Genomic DNA, 6,677 nt, shown 5'->3' on the forward strand with positions numbered 1-6,677 from the left:
TCCCCAGCCACATCCCCTCGACCCATGTGTTCAAGTAGTTGTTTTTCTTCTGTGTTTCTACTCACAAATTTTTCCTCTGATTGTGGATAGTGTTGTTTCTCATAGATCCCTCCAAGTTGTTCAGGATCACTGTATTGTCTCTAGTGGAGAAGTCCATTACATTCGATTGTACCACAGTGTATTGGTCTCTGTATACAATGTTCTCCTGGTTCTGCTCCTCTCGCTCTGCATCAATTCCTGAAGGTCATTCCAGTCCCCATGGAATTCCTCCACTTTATTATTCCTTTGAGCACAATAGTATTCCATCACCAACATATATCACAATTTGTTCAGCCATTCCCCAATTGAAGAGCATCCCCTCATTTTCCAATTTTTGGCCACCACAAAGAGCGCAGCTATGAATATTCTTGTACAAGTCTTTTTCCTTATTATCTCTTTGGGGTACAAACCCAGCAGTGCTATGGCTGGATCAAAGGGCAGACAGTCTTTTGTCGCCCTTTGGGCATAGTTCCAAATTGCCCTCCATGATGGTTGGATCAATTCATAACTCCACCAGCAATGCAATAATGTCCCAATTTTGCCACATCCCCATCAGCATTCATTACTTTCTTTTGTTGTCATGTTAGCCAATCTGCTAGGTGTGAGGTGTTTTGATTTGCATTTCTCTGAATACAAAGATTTAGAATTATTTTTTATGTGCTTATTAATAGTTTTGATTTCTTTAACTGAAAATTACCTATCCATTTACCTTGCCCATTTATCAAATTATCAATTGGAGAATGGCTTGATTTTTTGTACAACTGGTTTAGCTCTTTATAAATTTCAGTAATTAGACCTTCGTCAGAGGTTTTGTTATGAAGATTGTTTCCCAATTTGTTGCTTCCCTTCTAATTTTGGATGCATTAGTTTTGTTTGTACAAAAACTTTTTAATTTGATGTAATCAAAATTATTGATTTTACATTTTGTGATTTTTTTCCTAGCTCTTGCTTGGTTTTAAAGTCTTTCCTTTCCCAAAGATCTGACATGTATAGTATTCTGTGTTCACCTAATTTGCTTATAATTTCCTTCTTTATATTCAAGTAATTCACCCATTCTGAGTTTATCTTGGTGTATGGTATAAGATGTTGATCCAAATCTAATCTCTCCCATACTGTCTTCCAATTTTCCCAGCAGTTTTTATCAAATAGTGGGTTTTTGTCTCAAAAGCTGGGATCTTTGGGCTTGTCATAGACTGTCTTGCTGAGGTCACTTACCCCAAGTCTGTTCCACTGATCCTCCTTTCTCTCTCTTAGCCATTACCTAATTGTTTTGATGACCACTACTTTAAAGGATAGTTTGAGATCTGGGAGTGCAAGACTTCCTTCCTTCGCATTTTTTTTTCATGATTTCCCTGGATATCCTTGCTCTTTTGTTCTTCCAAATGAACTTTGTTATGTTTTTTTTTCCAATTCAGTAAAAAAAGTTTTTTGGTAGTTCAATGGTTATGGCACTAAATAAGTAAATCAATTTGGGTAGGATTGTCATTTTTATTATGTTAGCTTGTCCTACCCATGAGCTGTCAATGTTTTTCCAATTGTTTAGATCTAGTTCTAATTGTGTGGAGAGTGTTTTGTAGTTGTGTTCATATAGTTCCTGTGTTTGTCTCAGCAGATAGATTCCTAAGTATTTTATTTTGTCTAGGGTGATTTTAAATGGAATTTCTCTTTCTAATTCTTGCTACTGAGATGTGTTGGAGATATATAGAAATGCTGATAAATTATGTGGTTTATTTTGCATCCTGCAGCTTTTCTAAAGTTGTTGATCATTTCCACTAGCTTTTTGGTTGATTCTCTGGGGCTTTTTAAGTAGACCATCATATCATCTGCAAATAGTAATAGCTTGGTCTCCTCAGTGTTTATTTTAATACCTTCAATTTCTTTTTCTTCTCTAATTGATACAGCTAGTGTTTCTAGTACAATGTTAAATAATAGAGGTGATAATGGGCATCCTTGTTTCACTCCTGATCTTATTGGGAAGGCTTCTAGTTTGTCCCCATTGCAGATGATGTTGGCTGATGGTTTTAGATATATACTGTTTATTATTTTTAGGAAAGGCCTTTCTATTCATATGCTTTCTAGTGTTTTCAATAGGAATGAGTGTTGTATTTTGTCATAGACTTTTTTTGCATTTATTGAGATAATCATGTGATTTTTGTTGGTTTGCTTGTTAATATGGTCAATTATGTGGATGGTTTTCCTATTGAACCATCCTTGCATTCCTGGTGTAAATCCCACATAATCATAATGAATAATCCTTGTGATCACTTGCTACAGTCTTTTGCTAGTATTCTATTTAAGATTTTTGCATTTATATTCATTAAGGAGATTGACCTGTAGTTTTTTTTCTTCTGTTTTTGATCTGCCTGACTTTGGAATCAGTACTATATTTGGGTCATAAAAGGAATTTGGTAGAACTCCTTCTTTGCTTATTCTGTCAAATAGTTTGTATAATATTGGGATTATTTGTTCTTTGAATGTTTGATAGAATTCACTTGTGAATCCATCTGGACCTGGGGATTTTTTCTTAGGGAGTTCTTTGATGGCTTGTTCAATTTCTTTTTCTGATATGGGATTGTTTAGGTAATCTATTTTTTCCTCTGTTAATCTAGGCAATTTATATTTTTGTAAATATTCATCCATATCACCTAGATTGCCATATTTATTGCCATATAATTAGACATAATAATTTTTAATGATTGCCTTAATTTCCTCTTCATTAGAGGTGAGGTCTCCCTTTTCATCTTGGATACTATCAATTTGGGTTACTTCTTTCCTTTTTTAAATTAGATTGACCAGTACTTTGTCTATTTTATTTGTTTTTTCAAAGTACCAACTCCTAGTCTTATTTATTAAATCAATAGTTCTTTGACTTGCAATTTAATTAATTTCTCCTTTGATTTTTAGGATCTCTAATTTAGTCTTCATCTGAGGATCTTTAATTTGTTCACTTTCTAGTTTTTTAATTTGCATGCCCAATTCATTGAACTCTGCCCTCACTAATTTGTTAATATATGAACTCAAGGATATGAATTTCCCCCTGAGTACTGCTTTGGCTGCATCCTGTGGATTTTGAAAGGATTGTCATTTTCTTCAATGAAGTTATTAATTGGTTCTATGATTTGTTCTTTAACAGATTTTGGAGAATCATATTGTTTAATTTCCAATTAATTTTTATTTGCCTCTCCATGTACCCTTACTAATTATTATTTTCATTACATTGTGATCTGAGAAGGTTGCATTTATTATTTCTGATCTTTTGCACTTGTTTACAATGTTTTTATGCTCTAATACATGGTCAATATTTGTGAATGTACCATGTGCTGCTGAAAAGAAGGTGTATTCCTTTCTGTCCCTATATATTTTTTTCTTCATATCTACTAACTCTAATTTTTCTAAGATTTCATTCACTTCTCTTACCTCTTTCTTATTTATTTTTTGGTTTGATTTATCTAGTTTGGATAGAGGAAGGTTCAGGTCTCCCACTAGTATAATTTTTCTATTGTAAAGCATAATTTTATGGTTGTGACCTAAACCAAATTAACTATTGGTCGCCAGGGGATGTCCCAAATAAAATACCCAAGTCAGCTGGAAACTTATGATGGTGATTTTAATTAATATAGAGGAAAGAAATTAAGAAAGAAAGAGAGGAAAAGAGTTAATTTAAACTGCTCTGGCTTAGGCTGAGCCAGGCAGGAGTTCAAGGCCTTGGCCAAGGGGGCCTCTCCGGAGAGTCAAAGGAAAAGGGAGTCAGTCTTATCACTCACCATGTGACCGTCTCAAGGAAGCTGTCTGAGGGAGCTCCTCCAGGCTCAAGTTCCAGGATTGAACTGGCTCCCAGGCCTGCTCGCAGGAAGTGATCAGCCAGAGCCACCTCTCCTGGGAAAGAGGCCAAAGAGAGGAAGTGACGCGAAATATATAGACAGTTTTACATCACTTTCCTGCATCTCATCTGTATCAATAGTAGTTTAAGCTTGCCTTAGGACAGCCCAGGGGTCTGTCAGCTGTTTCTGATTTGACATTTCCTAGCCCATATCTGTCATAGGCCATCCTCCTAAATACTTAATCCTTAAGTATGGGGGTAGACATTCTTGATTTTGTTAGACTAAGTAGGGTGGAGTAATGTAAAGTTCACAAGATATTCCTGATTTTGTTAGACTAAGTAGGGTGGCATAATCTTAAAGTTCACAATCCATTCCTGATTGTGTTCGACTAAGTATCTTCATTGTTATAATTAGGAGATAGCTAAATCCAATCTTCACACTATCTATTTCATCCTTGAGCTCCACTAGTTTCTCCTTTAGAAATTTGAATGCTATTCCATTTGGTTCCTACATGTTAAGTACTGATACTTCCTCATTGTCTATACTGCCTTTTATCAGGATGTAATAACCTTCCTTATTTCTTTTAACTAGTTCTATTTTTACTTTGGCTTTGTCAGATATCACAATTGCGACTCCTGTCCTCTTTTTATCAGTTGATGCCCAATAGACTTGGCTCCGTCCTTACTTTTACCCTATGTGTATCTACCTTACTCATGTGTGTTTCTTATAGACAGCATATGGTAGGGTTTTGGATTATAATGTGCTCTGCTATCCCCTTGTGTTTTATGGGTGAGTTCATTCCATTCACATTCAGAGTTATGATTACCAGCTATTTATTTCCCAGCATTTTGATTTCTACTCCTAGTCCTGCCTTTTCTTCTTTCACTATTTCCTTTTACACCAATGTTTTGTTTTTAATCAGTACCCCTAATTCCCACCCTTATGTTACTTCCTTTTCTGTCCCCCTCCCTTCTTATTCCTCCCTTATTTTCTTTACAGTCTTTTTAAACTACTCCCCACCCTCTCCCTCCCCTGTGCTGCTTCCCTCCCCACCAGTCTGTTTGTTACCCTTCTACTTCCCTATAGGGTGCAAATCAATTCTCTGCCCCAATGGATTGGATGGTTCTTTCCTCTTTGAGGCAATTTCAATGCATGTAAGAGTTGAGTATTTCCTATCTCCAATCTCTTTACCCTTCCAGTGTATTGATATTCTCCTCCCTCCCACCATAAGCTTCTTTGTGACATATAAATTTATTCCCTTCTGTTTCTTTTCCCATTTCTTTTAGTATTAACCTCCTTTTTTAGCTCTAGTTGTATATATATATATATATATATATATATATATATATATATATATATACACACACACACATATATGTATTTATGCATGCATATATCTATATACATATTCATTTTGTGACATTTCATCCTATACATTTTGTCACTGTTCCTTCTAAGTGTCATTCTTCTAGCTGCCCAAGTGATAATAACAATTTTTAAGAGTTACCAATGACCTCTTTTCTTATAGGGATACATATCATTTTAACTTATTGGGTCTCTTTAAAAAAAGTTTCGTTTTGTTTGTTTTTTAATTTTGTTTTGTTTTTCTTTTTCCGTCTTTTTTAATTACCTTCTGAAGATTATCTTGAGTTCTGTGCTTGGGCATCAAATTTTCTGTTCAGGTCTGGTCTTTTCTTTACAAATGCTTGGAATTCTTCTATTTTGTTAAATGACCACACTTTCCCCTGTAAGTATATAGTCAATTTTGCTGGGTAATTGATTCTTGATTGTAGACCTAGTGCCCTTGCTTTCTGGAATATCATATTCCATGCCTTTTGGTCCTTCAGTGTAGATGCAGCCAGATCCTGTGTTATCGTCACTGTGGTTCCATTGTATCTGAATGACTTCTTCTTAGCTTTTAATATTTTTTCCTTGGTCTAATAGTTCTTGAATTTGGCTATAACATTCCTGGGTATTGTCAGTTGGAAATTAAGTACAAGAGGTGATCTGTGGATTCTTTGAATCTCCATTTTTCCCTCTTGTTCTAGAATATTGGGGCAGTTTTCTTGGATAATTTCCTGTAGGATGAGGTCCAGGCTTTTTCTTTTGTCATGGTCTTCCGGCAAAACAGTAATTCTTAAGTTGTCTCTCCTGGAATGATTTTCTAAATCTTCTATTTTGTGAATGAGGTGCTTTATATTTTCCTCGATTTTTTCATTCTTTTGATTTTGTTTTATAGTGTCCTGCTGCCTTGTGAAGTCACTTGATTCTAGTTGTATTCTGGTTCTTAAAGACTGGATTTCATCCCTGGATTTTTGGTCATCCTTCTCCTTCTGGTCTGAAATTCTTTGGAGGTCATCTTTCATCGTCTTTGCCTCATCTTTCATCTCCTTTGCCTCATTTTCAAGCTGGTAAATTTTGACTTTCAAGGCACTGTTTTCTGTTCCCAGATGGCTTATTTTACTTTTTAAGTTCTTTTCACAATTGTCTTCAGTCTCTCTTAATTGTGTTTTCAATTGTATTTTGAGTTCTTCCAGAGCCTGTATCCAATTTGCTGGGTTTTCTGCTTTTTTGCTTGACATTCCCTCCTTCTCTGTTCTGTTTGCTCTTTGTTCATTGCCTGTATAGAAGCTGTTGATTGTAATTTCTTTTTTCGTTTTCGGTTGTTTGCTAATATTTATCCCCTTCTTTACTCTCTGCAGTTGCCTGAGCTTTAGCTCCTCTCATTTTTTTATCAGCCTTTTCTGTCAGCCTTGTAAACCTCAAAATTTCTTTAGACTTATGAATGTTAGGGGTTTCCCCCATTGGGGAATCTTC

Source organism: Monodelphis domestica, chromosome 2 (assembly GCF_027887165.1).
Source record: "Monodelphis domestica isolate mMonDom1 chromosome 2, mMonDom1.pri, whole genome shotgun sequence".
NCBI lineage: Eukaryota > Metazoa > Chordata > Mammalia > Didelphimorphia > Didelphidae > Monodelphis > Monodelphis domestica.